Source organism: Dermacentor albipictus, chromosome 1 (genome assembly GCF_038994185.2).
Source record: "Dermacentor albipictus isolate Rhodes 1998 colony chromosome 1, USDA_Dalb.pri_finalv2, whole genome shotgun sequence".
Classification (NCBI taxonomy): domain Eukaryota; kingdom Metazoa; phylum Arthropoda; class Arachnida; order Ixodida; family Ixodidae; genus Dermacentor; species Dermacentor albipictus.
Genome location: NC_091821.1, coordinates 105,676,573 through 105,697,400, shown reverse-complemented (window position 1 = coordinate 105,697,400; position 20,828 = coordinate 105,676,573). Strand labels below are relative to the sequence as shown.

The window sequence follows — 20,828 nt, the reverse complement described above, 5'->3', positions numbered from 1 at the left end:
CTACGCTAGCCTTCCTGCATGAGGCCGATGGTGCTGCTCAGCACAGCGATCACTGCGGTTGGTGAACCAGCATGATACATATATACGCTATGTGCGTCGGCATTGCCTTTTTGCCCCGTAAAGCCATAATATATGAGAGGGATCGCATAATAAGAAAGCATTGACTGTTTTTGAGGACAAAATTTCCGTAATACGTGTGAGTGCGCCCTAGAGAACGGAACGAATACAATTGAAAAAAATTTCGGTTATCTCAAAAAGGCGTTTGACAACGTAAAACTCGCCGCGATATTTGAAACCATACGATCATTGGGACTGGGCGAGAGAACGTACGAATACGGGACTTCCTTACTGGTCGCCGTGCCCTCATAGTCATCGGCCGGCTGTAATCGCAAGACATATAGACATAGGTTGCACGGGCACGCCGCAGGGCTCCGTCATCTCACCCATGCTCTTTAACGTCGTGCTTCTCGGTTTACCCCAGAAACTGGCGGAGATAGAAGGCCTCCACCACAGCTTGTACGCCGATGACATCACGCTCTGGGTTGCTGAGGGAAATGACGGCCACGTAGAGCAAACGTTACAGACGGCTGTCGACGCGGTGCAGGAGTATCTGCGCGACACGTGCCTCGAATGCTCCGCGGCCAAATCGGAGCTCCTGCTCTACAGTTCCCACGCGCAGGGGCCGCAAACCCAAGAACGCCGATTCCGCAGCCAAGCGCGCAGACAGAGAAATTAGAGTACTCACATCGGACGGCATCGTCATCCCGCATGTTCACAACATTAGGGTACTGGGCTTGCACCTGTCGGCCAACGGCCACAACGGCGAAACCGTACACAGACTAGAGTGTGCGGTCGATGAAACGATCCGGTTACTGAAACGTATCTCAAACAGACACAGTGGAATGAAAGAAAGCAATACGATCCGCCTGGTGCAGGCGTTCGTAACCAGTCACCTAATGTACGTCGCCTCCTACCTCAAGTAGCAGGTGGCCGAACGAACTAAACTAGACCGCCTCATCCGCAAGGCGTACAAACGTGCCATAGGATTGCCGATAAATACTAGCACGGATAAATTTCTCGAACTGGGTTTACACAATACCCTAGACGAGATAATAGAAGCTCACAATGTCGCGCAGTACTAGCGTTTGGCAAAAAACAGAACCGGACGACACATCCTCGAGACGCTGGGCATCAGCTACCACAAGCAGCAGGGCGAAAAGGTCGCGATACCCACATCGATTCGCGAGCGCATCGTCGCTTCGCCGTTGCCCAAGAACATGCACCCGACGCATCACGTTGGCTGGCGCAACGGGCGCGCGCGAGACTTGCAAAAGAAATACGGCAGCAACAAAGAAACCGTTTACGTAGATGCAGGTAGTTACGAGCGGCGACGTGGTTTCGCGGTCGCAATCACGGACCGCACCGGAACTTGCGTCGCGAACGCGACTATTCGCACGGAAGAGACTGAGGCGGCCGAGGAAGCAGCGGTAGCCCTCGCGGTCGCCACCACGGACGCCGAGGTGAGAATAAGCGACTCGCAGGCAGCGATACGCAACTACGCTAGCGGCCGGATCTCCCGGGAAGCGTCCCACATTCTCCAAAGTCAACAGGGCAATATTTGCCGAAAAAACGACAGTTTCCTCGTATGGAACCCCGCCCACACGGACCCTCCTCTCCCGGGAAACGAGACGGCCCACGCCACGGCTCGAGGACTTACATGCCGAGCCGCGGCGCCCGCCGGCAATCCCGACGTCTCGCCCACCGCGAGAGCGATGCAGGAGTGGACGTGCGGGGATCGCATGACCACTTCGTAAGACATCACGCAACACTACAGATTGAACAGATGTAAATACCCACCACCGCACGCCAAACTAAACAAGAAGCAGGCGGTTCCCTGGAGGCCATTTCAGACACCCACATATCCGAACCCGGCGATCCTTCACCTCTGCTACCCCGCCATTTATTCGTCCGACGATTGTAAAGCGTGCGGAGCCAGAGCGACGCTGCAGCACATGCTGTGGGGCATGCACCGGTAGCGAGCAGCAGGAGTCCCCGACGAACGGAGTAGAAATGGCAGTCTCGAACCGAGGGCCGCGCTGGGAGGCGGCCCTGCTCAGCCACGACCTCGCTGACCAACTGTGGGCCGTGCGGCACGCCGAGGAAGCCGCCCGAGTCCAAGGACTCGAGGCCGTCATGGCTGGGGTGCTTATGGCCCCACCCCTCATAAATTGCCGGACGTTTACAATAATGTTTTCACTCCACTATCGTTCTCTTTCTCGAAAAAGAAAGAAAAACGGGCTAATGTCACAGTACGAACTCGCATGGTCCCGCCGCACAACATATATAGATCTATAAACATTGATGCCGCATGCTTGGAACATACGCTATTTAGAACAAAGACATCTGTAATCAAGCACCTACCACTGCTTAGGATGCTCGCACAGTTCGTAAGCGGTCACTTTGCTGGACAAGTATAGTTCACACTGTAAGGTATGCTGTTGTTACTAACCAAAATTATTTTATTCATGGGTGGAAACCTCATACACAGAGCCAAGTAGTCACGCAATGTAATCTGCAGCTAACAGTTTGAACGCTTGTCAAAGTATAACAGTACAGCTCAGGACTATCGTAGCAGAACGGTTACCATGCTGTTACGATCGTCGCATATATGTTTCATTGCTCCTAAACCGCAACTTTGAAATAGAGGATAATACTGTAATAAGGTCACATTAGTGAATGGAATATTCAGATATACCCAATAGATATCTGAGGCTGATTGTAGGCTCAAACATGCACGCGCACATCGCGCTGCGTGCTTCCTCCGCCTGAACGCCAGCAGAAATTCCGGCCGTACCGACTTAAACCACTTCAGTACGTCTCACAGAACCGTTTTCCACGTAGAAGACGCCACGTCATACTGAATAGACCTCACGAGCGCGAAAACAAACGCCGGAAGCTGCCGCCGTGCGTGTACCTGCCATGCAAAACGGTGCGCTCGCCGCGGAGGAAACAACGGACGTAAATGAATAGCCTGACGCCACAGTTCGTTGCTTGGAGCTCTTCTAGCCTGCTGTTATGGTATGCCCAAAACTTCGTCTCTTCGAACTCCCCCTCCAGTAAGATGGTGGTTTATTTATTTATTTATTTATTTATTTATTTATTTATAATACGCTCAGAGCTTACATGAACCATTACAGAGGGGAGGTGCTAATAGATTGAGATAACTATGCAAAGAAGAAAAGAAAACACAATAATCAGATAACAATGCATAGTTCAATGTGAAAATAACGCAAGTTAGAGCGATACAATAAGCATTTCATAATAGAGACGGGCAATACAGAGGAAATATAAATGTGAGGTTTATATAGTGAAAGTTAGAGGTAGATGCTAAGCACATATTGATAGAAACTAAATCAAAATACAAATCATACTTTTTGTAGAATAGGTAGGTAGAGCAATGGAAATAACTTATAAAGATTAGTGGTCAGAAGAAAACGGAGCTACTCTACACGTGTCAATATATTCAAGTCAAGGTATGCTAGATAATGGTAGTAAGTGCCTTACGCAAGTCATCGGTGTTATTAATACAGACTAGTGGATCCGGTAGGTAATTTCATTCCTGGTATGTTTTTGGGTGAAACAAGTTACCACAGGTAGACGCTGTGTGGGATGGGATGTTCACTTCGTGACGATGGTCCAAGCGTGCAGAAGTAAAGGAGGCTGCTAGTTCGATATAGCGTGATTTTAGCGTAGGAATTGAATGGTATATTTTATGGAACAAAGGCGAGAGACTTTTCTGCATTTGGAAAGCGGATATATATTGAGGGAAAGTTTCATGGCATTAGTGCTTGCTGTACGCTGGTAATTGTTAAGAATAAAACGAACGGAACGATTCTGTCAAGCTTCTAAAGTGTTAATTAGTGTTAATTGATGGGAGTCCCATATTGATGATGCGTATTCTAGATTAGGTCGAATCTAGGTGACATATAGCTATTGCTTTAAAGGAGAAAGTGCCATAGGAAAATTACACTTCAGATAGCCCAGCATGCGATTAGCTTTGGATGTAGTGTGTTCAATATGTCGCTTCCATGAGAGCTTAAGGTGCACTCCGAGGGTACTTATGACATGCTACTGATTCGAATGAGATGTTGTTAAGGTAGTAATTAGGAAAAGTTATTTGGTTACGTGAGTTTGTCATGAATTCATTTTGAGGCGTTAAGATTCATGTGCCAGCGAAAGCACCAGGTTGTTACATTATGTAAATCTGATTGTAATGTAGCCATGTCAGAATCATCAGTTATAATTCGGTAAATTACGCAATCGTTGGCAAATAAACAAACAGAACTGGTGATTTGATTATGCAGGTCATTAATATTAATGGAGAAAAGTAAAGGCGCCAACACAGAGCCTTGAGGTACACCCGATTCTACTGGTACCTCCGGTGAATTATCGTCATTAATAGTTACATATTGAGTAGGGCCAGAAAGAAAGCTGCAAATACATCTGAACAATAAAGGGTCTATACTTAGAAGGCTTAGCTTATATATAAGAATTTGGTGATTAACTTTATCATAGGCTTTAGAAAAGTCTAAAAAAATACAATGCGTTGCAAAACCTGAGTCCAAAAACGCATGCAAGTCATTAGTAAATGTTTTAGTTGTCTTTCACAGGAATATGGTTTCCTGAACCCGTGTTGATAACAGCTAAAAATTATTTGATTCAAGGAAATTTGCAAGGTGAGTCGAAATTATATGTTCAAAGATTTTGCAAGGTACCAAGGTTAATGACATGGCTCTGTAATTCAGTGGGTTATGTGGATTTCCCGATTTAAAAAGCAGGATAAGCTCACCGGTTTTCCTGTCAATGGGTAGGGCACTGTCGTTAAGTGATCTAGTAAATATAAGGGTAAGTATTATGTAGCTGTATTTTGCAGTGCTTTGGAGGAACCTGGAATTAATACCATCAATACCACACGATGATGACCGCTTTATCTTGGAAATTCTGGCTCGGATGCCTGCTGGGTGGAGGGTAATGGGATCCATCGCCAGAAAGTTTACGGATGGCAAAGGTGCATAGGCACTGATATTTGCTTTGCAAAATGATTGGGAAAACGTCTTGTTAAGTAAAGACGCGCAAAGACGATTCGGAACTTGAACACCTGAATCGTTTACGAGGCTTATGTATACTGTCGTCTTTGGTGAATTTAATAATGTTCCAGAAGCGTTTTGGATTAGTTTTTATCACAGACGATAAGGTCGAGTTAAATCAGTTAAACTTGGACGTCTTTAAAGCGCTTGTATAGGCTTTGGCAGCGGATGTGTATGCAAACCATCTATCAGCGTTTAATGGTCTTTTGGCGGAACGGAAAAGTCTGCTTTTTTGGATAATCGTTTCAGATGGTTATTGTACCAAGGGGTCTTAGAAGAGTGAAAACTTACTCGAAGTGGAATATATTTGCTGATGAGATGCATAACTGTAGTTTTGAAAGACAACCGCATTTCTTGAACTGGTAAGTCTACATGTGTCAAAAGGAAGCAGTCAAGGAAGGCTGATAGCTCATAGTTGATAGCGTTAAAGTTAGCTTTTTTGTAGTCTCTGATTGTAGTCTCGGAGGCTGAGGAGCGTGCCCTCCTCAGCCTCCGAGTTTCGGCTTCGCGAGCACAGAAAGCCCCATTTGGTCGCACTGGTGAGTTAAAATTTTGCATATCCAAACATCGATATGGCCCTGTACAGACAGCTCGTTTCAACTTCGACATTGCGATGAGCTAAGTCTAATAACAGAAAGGTTACACGATTTTAGTTATCGCATTGATTACCACGCCTCATGTTAGCTTTATATAGTTTCACTATATTACTTACTGCCGGTACATTGTTGTCTATTAAAATCTTCATTTATTTATATCTGTATCTCATTATTTATAATTTTTGTAATTGTACTGATTCAGCTGCTGTTCTTGACATTGAAACTTTTTTGTTGACCATGAACAGAAGGTCCCAATTCAGTTTTTACTATGGGACCTCCTCCTGTATACCTCCATATGTAAAGCATTTTGGGAAACAATGGAAATTGATTGATTGATTGATTGATTGATTGATTGATTGATTGATTGATTGATTGATTGATTGATTGATTGATTGATTGATTGATTGATTGATTGATTGATTGATTGATTGATTCTCGCATTATCACGGTTGCGACCATTTGCAACACGGCCCCAAAGTAACCAGGTTATTTATCTAGAAAAAAAAAGCCTGCTTTTAAGTATTACCTAAAGTATTCGTTGAAAACATCCGGTATGTGTCTGTTGTCATAGTTCTCAGTTAAGTTTTTCTATCCTGTGGCAGGTTAAAAATTTATACGTATGGGGAGTGAACGCAGTAAGCTTTGAAGTAAACACGATGGACGTTCCGAAAGTAAGTCGTCATTTATTTTCACATGGAAATTTTATTGCCAAAAAAATACACCATGGCATCATGAACTATACACCTTGCACTATTTTTCCACATAGTCGTCACCGACATTGAGACATTTGTCGTAGCGTGCAATCAGTTTGAAGAAACCACTCTGGTAAAACTTCATGGTCGCTTCGTCGAATTTATTTGTGTCCTAGGTGGGGGCTTATTTTTCGTCTGCTGCGCAGACGTTACTGTTCCACACGCCGGCACATGCAAGCTATCCGTCCTGCACTTCATCATCATCGTCTTCTACCTCCGACAGGCACCCGTTCCTGTAATGCAGCAAACATATATGAGTCCTTCGTGCACGTACTTTTCACGATATGAGTCCGCGTGTCACTGAGTCCAGCAATTTAGACTAATTTATCGCCTCTGCAAAAACTGGAAATCGAAAGCTTTCACAACCAACAGCGCCCTCGATCTGCATTCAACAGATGCAGAGCCCTTGACAATGACTGAGCCCTGCTGTCCTATATTTAGGACACGCAGATCGTGACGTGCTGCAGGCTATACGCAAATGAGAAACAAATTTCCCGATACACATAAACCCCTCAGCATGTCCGAAACAATGTTCAGAATTACAATCGATACCGAGACAGTAATTATTCAGTAAAATATCATCAAAGGACACGGTTACTGCTGCCGTCGTCTTTTTAACCTTTGTCATTATGCTTTCACATCTATGGCGTTCTGGGGAAAACAAGAACGAACAAACTGTTGCGTATGCGACAATATGGGCTGCATAGGAACTCTGTAATGTACATGCGCCCAATATTGGAATTTGGGTGTGTATTGTTCTTTTAAAAATAAGCCACGGGTTCTTTTGGAGCGTGAAGCCCTGCTCCTGTTTTGGACTCCCTAGGTTTGTGGCAAATAATGTTCTTTATCAGGAAGCACGCCTGCCAACATTGCCCTGCAGATGCCGCATCTTAACGATACAAACATTTCTAAAAGTTTACAGCTTTCTCCTTAGACGATCTGAATATGTCTATCAATGATCCAAACTCCTTCTCTCTTGCTCATTGGCCCCGTATTCACACTCCACAGATTGTTTTGTACAAAAGCAATTATATAGTCTAAATGTGAACATTCGAGACGCAATTCCATCCTATGAATCAAATCAGAATGTTAAGATAGAATGTAACGATATTTTCCCCGAGAACCCTAAGTTTCAATATTAGTCTGGTTTTATAAGTAACCGGTTGCAAGATTACCTTGCACACATACACACAAATAACATAATAGCCACAAACGCTTCCGTGAACGACGATAAGGTAGTTGTAGGCATTTTCTCGCTTTCGCTTGGCTGGTCATTCTCTTTGAGAGTGCCAGATTTCGCTCCCGTCTTTGAAGCTGAGCTTTTGCCAATGATTCTAGCCCTGCGGAAACTCCCTTTTAATGCAATCAGTGCGGTTACTATAACAGATTCCCTTTCCGTCTGTACTTTGCTTACAGTTTCATCCACTTCACTAGCCTTAAAGGGCCCCTGAAACGGCTCGGACAGATTTTGTAGACGCGTACAAAATTTGCTCAAGTAAAACATTCGCACCATAATTTAAATAAAGCGTTACGTATTAATGGAGCTACAAGCGATTACAAGTTACCCTCCTCCCTAGCCATGCTTTTCCCCCTCAACTCGTTCGCCGAGCAGACGGGGCTAAGCTCCGCCTTCATTGGTTCTGCGTCACGATGCGACGTCACATCATCCACTTCCGGTTGTTTTGGAGCCCGCCCCCGCCCGCGCGAAACCTCTGCGCTAGCCGCTTGGCCGTCGACCCCAAGCGAGAGCTATCGAAGCAGCGTGCGTTGCGAGCATTCTGTCGTAGCGCCGAACGTGTCTAGCATTCCGGTAATCACACACTAGATGAACGTTTCGACGGAACGATGGAGGCACAAACTCGAGCTGCCTGATCCGTCTTGACGGTCCAGCTACCCGTTGGCCCCGAGCTTAACCAGCCAAATAAAGAGCTAGTATTGCTCTAACCAAGTGTAAAACATTTTAAACATTTACAAAAACAACGTGTTAACGAATACACTCCTCCGAAAAATTTACACCAGCAGCAAAGAAGAATACATTTTGTTACTGCTACTGTGCGTGGTTGAACTCTATGCCACCAGGTGGCTGCACCGTGCAGACCATTCACACTTGCGCTTCTGTTCATCCCCTGAAACGTACGACAGGCACGGCAGGCCCTGTCCCCTTGCGCTTGCGTTTACCCTAATACCGGACTCGCGAAACGGTATTGCGTTAGTAATACGCCGGTGTAAAGTGACGGCCGCAATCGCGCAAATCGTGGCGCCGATCGGATAGCGGCAGTACGATGCGCTGCAGCCAGTACGCTCGTCTACTGGCTTGCAGAGGGACACGATGTCGCAGCTTGACTTCTTGCCAGTCGCTACGTTTGCAGTCCACAACGCAACAAAGTCGGATCATAGCGCTCGCGAAAAGACAGACCGACAATGACGGCGGAGCTCTCGTCAAAGACGGAGCACGTTGTAACACAAGCAGACGACACTTGCTGTGTGCCGGAAGTGCTTAAGTGCACTGAAAAAAATGTTCTTGTGCATTCTCTTTATGTTACTTTCTTTTTATAAAAACAAATTAACTAACATTCCAACTATTACGAACATCATTTGTTTACTATAAAGTTGGAAAAATTATCGACCACGCGCCCTGATCAGCCAATCGGATAGCTCGTCCCACTGACGTCATATGGGTGATTTCCGTCATATGGGTAGAGGCGGCTTAAAATTCCGCCGAGCAGTGTGCTGCGATCGGCAGCGACATGCATTTTTAAAACCTTATAATAAATTACACGCTTTACGCGGAGCACTTAGATGTGTCAATTAATGATCCGAAGGACCTACTCTAACGAATCGGTACGTTTGTAGAAAATCGTCAAAATCGTTTCAGGGTCTCTTTAAAGACGTTCCTAGCGTTAGTTCCTCCACAGCTGAATCTTGTAAAACTATTATAGATACCAGGTCGCGGAGAACTACATTTAAATGAAACCGTCTATTCATTAGCACGAACATCCCTGAGTGGTCCCTTAATAACGGTTCTTCTAGTAGGGGCACCCATAACAGCAATTAAATAAAAAAAATTTCAATGTGCAGAGGTATCATCGAAACAATAACACCATGGACTGAATTTCAGCACCTAAAATTTCCGTGGAAAATCCAGTGGTGTGCATCAAGACAATCCGAAGTAATGATCATCAGATTACGCTTCCATGGCCCCATTAAAATTATATTTACACAGGGGTGATCTGGCGATATCGTCTGTGTGCCAGTTCTGTCTAGAAATAACATTCATAGAACAGTACCTTTTCTAATATGTCGCCGAAACAAATTACTAAAAAACATTTTTTTGAAATCCCGTTTGCTAAACTAGGTACTAACTAACTTTCGGTGCCTCTGTATAGGGTTTTAGCCACAGGGACGCCTTTGATGCCGTTTGCGGTTTCATTCAATAAACAAAACGAATAGTGCTTTGAATTCCCACTTTTATAAATTCACTTATTGATATTTGTGCGTTAAATCCTATCATTACTATATAAATTGGACTGTCTAGGAAAACTATTAATCCGTCTGTTTTTATTGCTCGATTGCGCGTTGTTTGTAGTTGCTTGAAATACTATGTGAAAGTTCAGATGCTCAATTCTTGGCCAATCCACCAGGGTGGGTACGAGCCATGTTATAGGGACAGGATCATCATCGTCATCGTCATCATCATCACTATCATCATTGCTGGCGGCGATATATTGAGGATAGCTGAAAGCATTATTTGACTTTCTGAGCCATTTTGTCACAATTTATAACTTCTCTTCATCTCATTTTTATAGAACACCAGGGCCGAAAAGGTTAATCTGATTGGCAATCTTTCTTGTGAGAGATGCTACAATTCGCATTTAGCATTGTTATACGCGGCATCCCTTCTCGAATATTAATGCTTCACCGGCAAGCGTGCAGCTATAGAAGGGCCTTGACGCTGCAACGGCGTTTTTTCGGGACCAGGGAGATAGCGACTAAATCAGCGTTACCAAAGCTGACGGGCAAGAGCAGCGCCTGCCTGGAATAGACTGTGACTCGCAAACGAAACAGCTCGCCAGAGGCGACCACGGCCGCCACCCTTCGTGGAACGAACTACCGCGAATACCCCTCTACCGGAACTTGACCCTGACAAGCAAACCATTACGAATGGCCCACTAATCGACAAAAGGGGCCAACGTCGAGGACTTCCGTGGGAACGACTTCGGCATCAAATTCCCAGCTTGCCACTCGCTGCCTTGTAAGCGAGGGCGTTCGTGCAATATTGGAGGCGGAGCCCGGCGGAACGATGCGACGCCATGGGCGGGATCTTACGAATGGTTCAACGATTGTAGTTGGTCGAGAACAGCAGTGAATTCCTCCGACGAGAGAAAGAGGAAAAAGAAGTGCATAAAAAGTCGGTCTTGAGTGTTGTGGGTGTGTGTTCCGACTCGTACGTGTGCTCCTCCTGATTATGCTCGTACTATAGTACGAGCATGAGCATGTACTCATGCATGTACTCGTGGATGTTTACATGTACTCATGCTATATAGTACACGTAAACTATTATTATGTAATTTTGTAAATAAACCCTTTTGCATCTGTTGCACGTCGGCCCGGAGCTCTCGATCGCCCGGCACCTGGCACATCATCAGCTACGGAACCGTAATGGCCGCTCGGACGCAGAGTCGCAACAGGGGTGTGTAATTGGTGATGGGATATGCTTTATATGTTATGGTTATTATTATTATGATTATTGTATCCCCATGACGTCCATGAATCATGAAACCTCATATCCACATCAGCAGTAACAATCTCGCTGCCATCAGCAACGCCTAATGATACCACAACACAGTATATTTTGCAGTAATCACTGAACTCCAGATGAAACTCCGTAGCGACCCCCACTATCCGTACTATCCTGGCTCCAACTCCATTGCAGTGGCTATCCGTCAAGCGACCGTGCTCGACACGGATGAGTCTGGTGCCGATGGGGAGTTATGGCTTCAATATAAATAAGGCTTCATATCCTTTGTGTCTCTTTGGCACATTCCATTATTGAGAATTGGCTCAGTATGGGCGCATACCAATATCGCATATACGCAGTGCCGAAGTTGTCTGTTTGGCGCACATGCCCAGTGGCACCCACCCAGCGACCACAAGTCGTCCACGAGGCCCGACAGCAGAGAACAAGTTGTCTATTCGGCCGCGTACCCAGTCACTCATGTCTGCTAGGTAAGACGGCAGCCAGCACATAAATAAGCTGTCCAAGGTACTAGGCAACTTAGGTCAAAGAGGGTAAAAACGGACAAACCGGAAAATGGGTAACGTTCCCAAGTAATGGTAATTACGTTAAAGAATTCCGGCTGAACCAATGTCACGATGAATTCCGACGTTGATGCGATTATCACTGAAGCAATGTAGCGACACACCATACTGCCAAATTCTTCACATTTGTGCAGTCGACTTATTTATTTATTTCTTTATTTTTTGTGACCGACATCCTCACTTCTCTGTAACTTCTCCCCTAATGCACCCCTCTGGTTGCATTCTGTTCACTTCGCTTCTTTCTTCATACTCGGTTGCTTTTGATGCCGAGGTTTTCTCTTCTCTGTAGCTGACTTCTTCAATTTCATGTTGTCGAATTCCTCACGTGTTTGCTCTTGTTCTGCTTGTCTATCCAGGCAACTACTCAGGGTCACATACAGGATTGGCGAAGAATGCTCAAGCACCTAGTGTCAAATGCCGAGTTCCACCTACCCAATGGCCCACGTTGTCTATTGGGGCACGTGCTCAGTAGCACAACCCGCCGCGGTTGCTCAGTGGCTATGGTGTTAGGCTGCTGAGCACAAGGTCGCGGGATCGAATCCCGGCCACGGCGGCCGCATTTCGATGGGGGCGAAATGCGAGAACACCCGTGTACTTAGATTTAGGTGCACGTTAAAGATCTCCAGGTGGTCGAAATTTCCGGAGTCCCCCACTACGGCGCGCCTCATAATCAGAAAGTGGTTTTGGCACGTAAAGCCCCATATGATGATGATGAAAAACTTTATTGAAAATGCCCGGCGATTTGGGTGGGGTGGGGCCATAAGCACCCCAGCCTAGGTGACGGCCTCGAGTCCTTGGACCCGGGCGGCTTCCTCGGCGTGCCGGACGGCCCACAGTTGATCGGCGAGGTCGTGGCTGAGCAGGGCCGCCTCCCAACGCGCCCCTCGGTCCGAGACTGCCATTTCTATCCCGTTCGTCGGAGACTCCTGCTGCTGGCTACCCGCGCATGCCCACAGCATGTGCTGCAGCGTCGCTCATAATTTAATTTAATTTTTTTTCAGTAGCACACACCCAGTAATCAAAGTTGGCTTGAGAGAGGTTAGATACGGGCATCTTACCGAAAACTGCGTGATGTCCTCCAAAAATTCTAATTGCATTAAAACACGGTGACACTTTTACTATGTGGGGGCGGATAAGCAACGCGTACTGCACGTATGATAATGCGGTCAACGTTTGCAGGCTTTCCGAAGGAAAAGAGAACATGTATACGAAAACGAAAGTAACGTACTCTGTCGGTTTGTTCGGTAGTCGTTTGAGACCACCGGCGTAAAACGCCAACTGTGGACTATGTGAGGCTACCAGTACAGCCAAACAGTTTTCTTGCGAAGTGAGAACATGTCTATTGAAGTGAATTATATAACTTAATTAAATAACTTGGTCTCCTGTAGACACGTGAAACATATTCAAGCGTACGATGACCTTGAGAGTGAGAAGTGATATTGGTGTTGTGCCGTTTGCAAACATTGTTTCTGTTGGTGTAGAGGACGTGTGGTAGTTTCTGAGGAAAGCGCACCTCATTCGAAATATTCGCGGCATAATCAACTACTTTGACAAGTGACCGCGTGCTGGCGCCAGTTACTGGCAGCACCGCGCACAAGGAACCCCCCTCTTCATCCCCTCGACAACGAAATTGGTGCGCGGCCATGGTGCCCGACACCAGCAGAAGTTACGCCTCAGTTACTGCCGGTGTGGCCTGTGCACACTGTAATTATTTTTTCCTTCGCCGCCCAGAACAAAAGCAGCCTAGCTCACCGAAGACTTACACGGCTTGCACCTTTTCACTTGGAAGGGTTGTAGCGCCATCTATGGAGTAAATAAAAACTACTCAGGCCGCAACTAGTTTTCTCACCGCAACGGCGCGCTTCGTGTCTCAATGGCTCACGCTGCTCAAGCACGCGAAGACATAGAATGAAAAACCGATTGGCTTGTTCTTTTTTTCTTCTTGAAGCGGCAATGAAATTTACGTGTCAATATCATAAGGAGAGGTAATAAAGTTCGCTTTATTGTGAAGAGAAACGTGTATAGATTACATAACATGTTTTAATCTTAATTCAAACATTTTTTTTTCATAATGGGTCGTGAAAGGTGCCGCTGTTCCGTTCTCTTCAGAAGGATTTCTGGAAGTGGTGAAAATCACCTGCGCAAAAATCGCAATGTACAGGTAGCCAGCTAACGAAATTCGCTAACTACTCTTACAATTATTCACTTGAGGACAGACGCTGAAATTCCACTATGGAAGCCGAGCAGTAGTGAATTCATGACTACTTCCAAAAAGCGTCCTCCTTCTTATTTCGGTACGATATTAGCTACAACGTACACCAATGCATTCTTTAGCACAATGCAGGGACGGATACCTCGAAAATGGTGCCAGTCTTAATATTTCTCCTAAGCATGAGCTCTTACGTGGATTATGGGGTTTTACGTGCCACAACCACGATCTGATTATGAGAGGCGCCGTAGTTGACGACTCTGGATTGATTTTGACCACCAGGGCATCTTTAACGCGCCCCCAATTCACGGGAAAAGAATTCCCATCTTCGCTGCTTAGAAGTAGCAGCTCCTTTGGCAGTACTTACTGCTCGGCGTCACTTCCGAAATTTCAACATGTGCATAAAGTAATTATGCAAAAAAACAACGCCATTTTAAGGCTGCTACGCGAACATTGCACAACCTCGTGCCAGTTCACAAGTCCTCCAATTGGACAGCACCGCAATAGCTCAAAACCAGCTCCACTGAATTAGTTTTTAGCCTATATGGCGGATCCTGAGAACCCCTAGGTATGATCTGGTGATATCAATTAGCTTCGTTCCTTTGACGAAGTGGCAAATAAGGAGGAGGACGAGGAGGAGTGGATATTATTGAAGAGAAAGGAGGAGAGGTCGGCCTGGAGAGCGTGTCTCTAGCCTGCTACTCCTCACTGGGGAAAGGGGAACTGGGAAAAACTGGGAAAGGTAGGTGGCGGATGATTATGTTATGGTACAATGAGATACTATATACACGTTGTCCAATATGCGGATGCGCACTGTAGACGCAATACACGCAAGAGTAATCTTGTCCACGCAGAAAGTGATCTTGTCACAAAAAGTTATTGCGCAAACACATTTCGCACTGACTGCACGTCTCACAGGTTCTAGAGGCGATCGTCTAAACCAGTCTCACTTATAGAAAGTTAAAAGTGATTTTATGGCACGTTGGGCACAGTCAACACTCCTCCACGCGCCCAAAAGCTTTTCTTCCGAAAAGGAGCGAGTGTCCAAGCAGTCAAAAGTAGACTTGAGTGTTCTTCGTTCGGCCGCATATTGAGGGCACGCGCAAAGTACGTGAGCTATTGTCTCGGGAGTGCGACAGACAATACAGTCAGGATCCGGTGCTTGTCCAATCTTGTGAAGGTAACGGTGGGTGTATGCTACACCCAGCCGTAATCGATGAAAAAGTGTTTCCTGGCCTCTCCGCAGCAGAAGTGGAAGCCGGAATTGTAAACCAGCGTCAAGTCTATGGAGGCGCTCTTGCCGATGTTCGGGATTGTCCCAATGTCGCGCCATAGAAATTTTGATGGAGTTATGGAGCAAGGCGTTAATGTCATACCGGGAAAATGAATTTTTATAATGTTTCCGTCCGTGTGTGCCTTTTTTGTTTCCGCGTCAGCCTGTTCATTTCCAGCTATTCCACACTGGCCAGGAATCCACTGCAGCACGAATGAGACGCCTCAGCAAGGAGAGACACGATGTCATAAACCAGAGGATTATATGCGGTTCTGTCATTCATATAATTGCTGATTAGTTGCAGTGCTGGTTTTGAGTCACAGAACACTGTGCACTTCTCGAGGCTTTGTTGCACTATGTAGCGAATTGCTTCTCGAACTCCGGTCAACTCAGCTGCTGTAGACGACGTCCTGTGTCCTATCTTGAACCGTTGTGCGATCCCCATTCCTGGTACCGTGTAGGCCGCCGCGGAAGAGGTCTGTGTCACAGAACCATCTGTAAAAACGTGTTCGTAATATCCATACATGTAAGCAATGTATGATAACGCGAAATGCTTGAGCCCGGCAAGCGGCATTTTCGACTTCTTCGTTATTCCAGGGATTGAGAATCTCACCGTTGGCTATGCCATGGTCCAGAGTGGAACTTCGGTTATGTCACATGGTTCGAAGTTCGACGGCAATAAATAAAGTTGTTTCATAAGTGAAGGGACGTTAAAACTGCCCGAATAAATGAGGACAAGCGAATGAAACACACAACACTGCACTGCGCTCGTGGTGTGTTGTGTGCTTCTTTCGACTGTCCGCGTTTTTTCGCACAGTTTTAACCTCCCTTCAAGTGTGCACCAACTGGCGCCGAAGAACGTCCTGCTAAAGTATATTTCTTCTCCTCTGGGCTCTATTTTGTGTTCGCAACAAAAGCTATTTCATGTGTGAACCTCATCGCAGTGGCCACCTGCCGATCCCGTGTTCTGGCGCATTGCCTGAAGCGTAGGATTGTCCCTCCACAAGTTCAAGCATTCTTTGGCCACCTGGTTCTTCCTGGGGTCGTGTCCGAAGAATCATCAAGGTACTGAAGTCACAATGCTGGAGAAACGTTAGGTTATACTCCGACTGGCTTCAAATGCTACTTCAGAGCGATCTAGACGCCTTCGTTGTGGCTGCACGTCTCGCTGAAAACAAGAAGCTAGCCGCCAACGCTGCAGAGTTCCTATGGCAACGCGCCAGATTGGCTTTTCCTCAAAAATAGAAAAAAACTGCGCTCCTGGTGTGTTGTGTGTTTCTTTCGCTTGTCCTCGTTTTTTCGCGCAGTTTTAACCTCCCTTAATGTATGAAGCAACTAGACCTCAAGAACGTCCTGTTTCATACGAAATGAAAGCCGTGATCGGCATGAGCTGCATCGCTATAGCCAGATAATCTGCAAATGTAGCGTAATCACAGCAGAATATGTTCTCTGGCGAAGGGTGAACACGGGCGTATAATTTATTTATTTATTTATTTATTTATTTATTTATTTATTTATTTATTTATTTATTTATTTATTTATCATATACCCACAGCGCCTATCGGAATTACAGTATCTGAGAGCTACAGAAATGGAGCAATACAACAGATAAACATGGCATGACATGGTTTACATACATACCCATTATCACGCACAAAGTATGTGCTCGGAAGAGACAGTTAATCACATCAATGAGCATGATAAGAAAAAAAGCAAACAACGTTTGTACTATCGACATTTTCTGTGGGCTTTTGTTTTTTACCACGTAGAGACACGGAGAGTATTTTCCAGGGACTGAATGTTGGGCTAGTTGGTCTTGCATTCTGACTATGGTAACTTAGCGCGAAGTGCTGAACAGACAAACAAAAAAAATGTTATTTGCGTCTGTATCCCACTTTGCGCTAAGCTTGCTTCCACAGAAAATGTTCGCTCAAAGAGAGAGGCGAACTTTAATGGGAGAATGGCGGTGAGGTCGGCTAGAGTGATGTGACTCCGGCATGAAGTAGAATGCTGGAGAAGCGGTCTGGGTGAACAACAGAGACAAGGTGTGATGAGGAAGGAGAACGGTATTGTGAAGTTTATTATGAGAACTGTGCAGCATACTGTTTCTGGCGTATTTAAACTAGCGGATATAGCAGCTGCAGGGCGTCGATTATTTGCCGCAGCATGACCTTAACAGCAGAGCCTGATGGGGATCTTTGTTTGTGCTGACAGGTCCGCGTCCGCAGAGCCAAGTGTGGCCATGTATTCGAATATGGGCTTGTTACTCGCTTGACAGAATGTCTTGGGAAGACCAACCGATGCCGATGCAGCCACTTCCTGATGTACTTGCGCAATTGAAGCCAAGGAGCTTTCGAGTGACCTACTGCTTGTCCACGACACGACCACCTCCCCCGGTGGTGCACCAACGCTGCCGCTTCTTTGTGTGACATACTGATCTTGCTCATTAGGTTAAATATTTTCCAGACCTTTTTTTTAGGTCAAGCGTTCACCTCGTGTGGTCCTTTGCAATTCAAGCACTTCATTTCTTTCACTGTGCATAAATATATGTCATGGCTGCCCTCACAGCGGAGGCACGACGTCTGTTTTGTGCAGACAGCGCTGAAATGACGCAGATTTTAGCTCTTGTGAGTCGTGGCATTGCAGTGGACGGGACAGAGGTACCTGGTGTCTCACATAGCCCAAATTGACGTATAGAGAGAAAGAAAGTGTAAAAGCTTTATTGAATATAAATAAAATAAAATAAGGCACGATGGTTGGAGCCCCTATTCCAGGGCCCCACTGGCACGACCGGCTCGCTGGGCTTGGTCCAGAAGAGCCAACTGGTTCTCCCGACCCTCGTCCGCAAGCCATGCCTCCCAATGCCTATTCCTCATTAGTGGATGTTGGTGTAATATGGGGCTGTCTATGTTCGGAGGCCTCCTGCGGCACTCCCATGTGATGTGTTGACGTCAACAATGCTACCTTCATCTGGTTACAGGGCGCTGTGGCACCTTTCGTCATGCAACGAAGTCCCTTGGGAGAAGACTGTATGTATTTATGTATATGTGTACAGCGACAACAGTACTCAAGCTCCCGAATGTAAGCACTTCCGTGATGTCATCCCATTCGCTACACTGACGGCTTTTTTCAGCTGTAGCGCGTCATGACCTGAGGTCCTCGTGATGGACGTCAACAATGCTACCTTCATCTCCTTGCAGGAAGCTACAGGATATATCAGCGTGGAGCGAAGTGCTTTGGGGCATAACTGTACATATCTATATGTATATGGCGCCATCAGTCCTCAAGTTCCCAGATGTGAGCACTTGCATGATGTCATCACTTTCGCTACACTCAAGGCTTTTTTAAAGTGTATCGCGTCATGACCACACGTCCTCGTAAGGGACGTCAACAATGCTACCTTCATCTGGTTACAGGGCGCTGTGGCACCTTTCGGTGCAACGAAGTCCCTTGGGAGAAGACTATATATTTATGTATATGTGTACAGCGACAACAGTACTCAAGCTCCCGAATGTAAGCACTTTCCTCAGATCATCATATTCGCTACAATCAAGGCTGCTTTTCATTCTAACGCGTCATAACTACACGTCTTCATAACTGTCGTCAGCAATGCTACCTTCATCTGCATGCAGGACGCTACAGGATATACCAGCGTCGAACGAAGTGCTTTGGGGGATGACTGTACGTATTTATGTATATGTATTCGGCGCCATCAGTCCTCAAGCTCCCAGATTTGAGCACTCGCATGATGTCATCACATTGGCTACAATCAAGGCTTTTGTAAACTGTATTGCGTCATGACCCCACATCCACGTAATGGACGTCAACAATGCTACCTTCATCTCGTTGCAGAGCGCTGCGGCCCTTTTCGGCATGCAAAGAAGTCCCTTGGGAGAAGACTGTATATATTTATGTATATGTGTACAGCGACAACAGTACTCAAGCTCCCAAATGTAAGCACTTTCCTGAGATCATCATATTCGCTACAATCAAGGCTGCTGTTCATTGCAGCGCGTCATAACCACACCTCTTCATAACTGTCGTCAACAGTGGTACCTTCATCTGCAGGCAGGACGCTGCAAGACATACCAGCGTGGAACGAAGTGCTTTGGGGCATGACTGTACATATTCATGCATATGTGTATGGCGCCATAAGTCCTCAAGCTCCCAAATGTGAGCACTTCCGTGATGTCATCACATTCGCTACACTCAAGGCTTTTTTAAGTTTTAGCGCGTCATGACCACACGTACTCGTAATGGACGTCAATACTACCTTCATCTGGTTACAGGGCGCTGAGGCACCTTTCAGCATGCAACGAAGTCCCTTGGGAGAAGACTGCATATATTTATGTATATGTGTACAGCGAACCAGTACTCAAACTCCCAAATGTAAGCACTTTCCTGAGATCATCATATTCGCTACAATCAAGCTGCTGTCCATTGTAGTGCGTCATAACCACACGTCTTCATAACTGCCGTCAACAATGCTACTTTCATTTGCTTGCAGGATGCTGCAGGACATATCAGCGTACAACGAAGTGCTTTGGGGTATGACTGTAGATATTTATGTATATGTGTACGGCGCCATAAGTCATCAAACTCCCAGATGTGAGCACTTGCGTGATGTCATCACCTTCGCTACACTCAAGGCTTTTTTAAGCTCTAGCGCATCATCACCAGAGGTCCTCGCAATGGACGTCAACAGTGCTACCTTCATCTCGTTGCAGAGTGCTGCGGCACCTTTCGGCATGCAACGAAGTCCCGTGAGAGAAGATTATATATTTACGTATATGTGCACAGCGCCACCAGTACACAAGCTCTTAAATGTAAGCACATTCGTGAGATCATCTAATTCGCTACAATCATGGCTCCTGTTCATTATAGCGCGTCATAATCGCATGTGCTCGTAGTGGACGTTGTCAATGCTACCTTCATCTGCTTGCAGGACGCTTCAAGACATATCAGCCTGGAACAAAGTGCTTTGGGGCATGACTATACATATTTAGGTATATGTATACGGAGCCATCAGTCCTCAAGCTCCCAGATGTGAGCACTTCCGTGATGTCATCACATTCGCTACACTCAAGGCTTTTTCAGCTGTAGGACGTCATGACCACACGTCCTCGTAATGGAAATCAAAAATGCTACCTTCATCTGGTTACAGGGCGCTGTGGCACCTTTCGGCATGCAACAAAGTCCCTTGGGAGAAGACTGTATATATTTATGTATATGTGCACAGCGAAAACAGTACTCAAGCTCCCGAATGTAAGCACTCTCCGTAGACCATCATATTCGCTACAATCAAGGCTGCTGTTCATTCTAGCGCGTCATAACCCCACGTCTTCATAACTGTCGCCACGAATGCTACCTTCATCTGCATGCAGTACGCTACAGGACATATCAGCGTGGAACGAAGTGCTTTGGGGCATGACTGTACATATTTATGTATATGTGTACGCCGCCATAAGTCCTCAACCTCCCAGATGTGAGCACTTCCGTGATATCATCACATTCGCTACACTCAAGTCTTTT

At 46.0% G+C, this 20,828-nt stretch overlaps 1 protein-coding gene across 1 annotated transcript in view; it reads left to right on the top strand.

Annotated features, from left to right (window-relative positions):
- The window catches only part of Cad87A (cadherin 87A), a 152,692-nt gene that overhangs the window by 27,583 nt on the left and 104,281 nt on the right, over nt 1-20,828 (top strand). Inside the window, exons 2-13 of the mRNA XM_070524308.1 lie at nt 16,241-16,361; nt 18,277-18,377; nt 18,497-18,593; nt 18,713-18,809; nt 18,929-19,249; nt 19,347-19,469; nt 19,586-19,685; nt 19,804-19,904; nt 20,024-20,122; nt 20,242-20,342; nt 20,461-20,561; nt 20,681-20,781. The gene's annotated coding sequence lies outside the window, so the exon portion shown is untranslated. The remainder of the gene's footprint in view (nt 1-16,240; nt 16,362-18,276; nt 18,378-18,496; nt 18,594-18,712; nt 18,810-18,928; nt 19,250-19,346; nt 19,470-19,585; nt 19,686-19,803; nt 19,905-20,023; nt 20,123-20,241; nt 20,343-20,460; nt 20,562-20,680; nt 20,782-20,828) is intronic.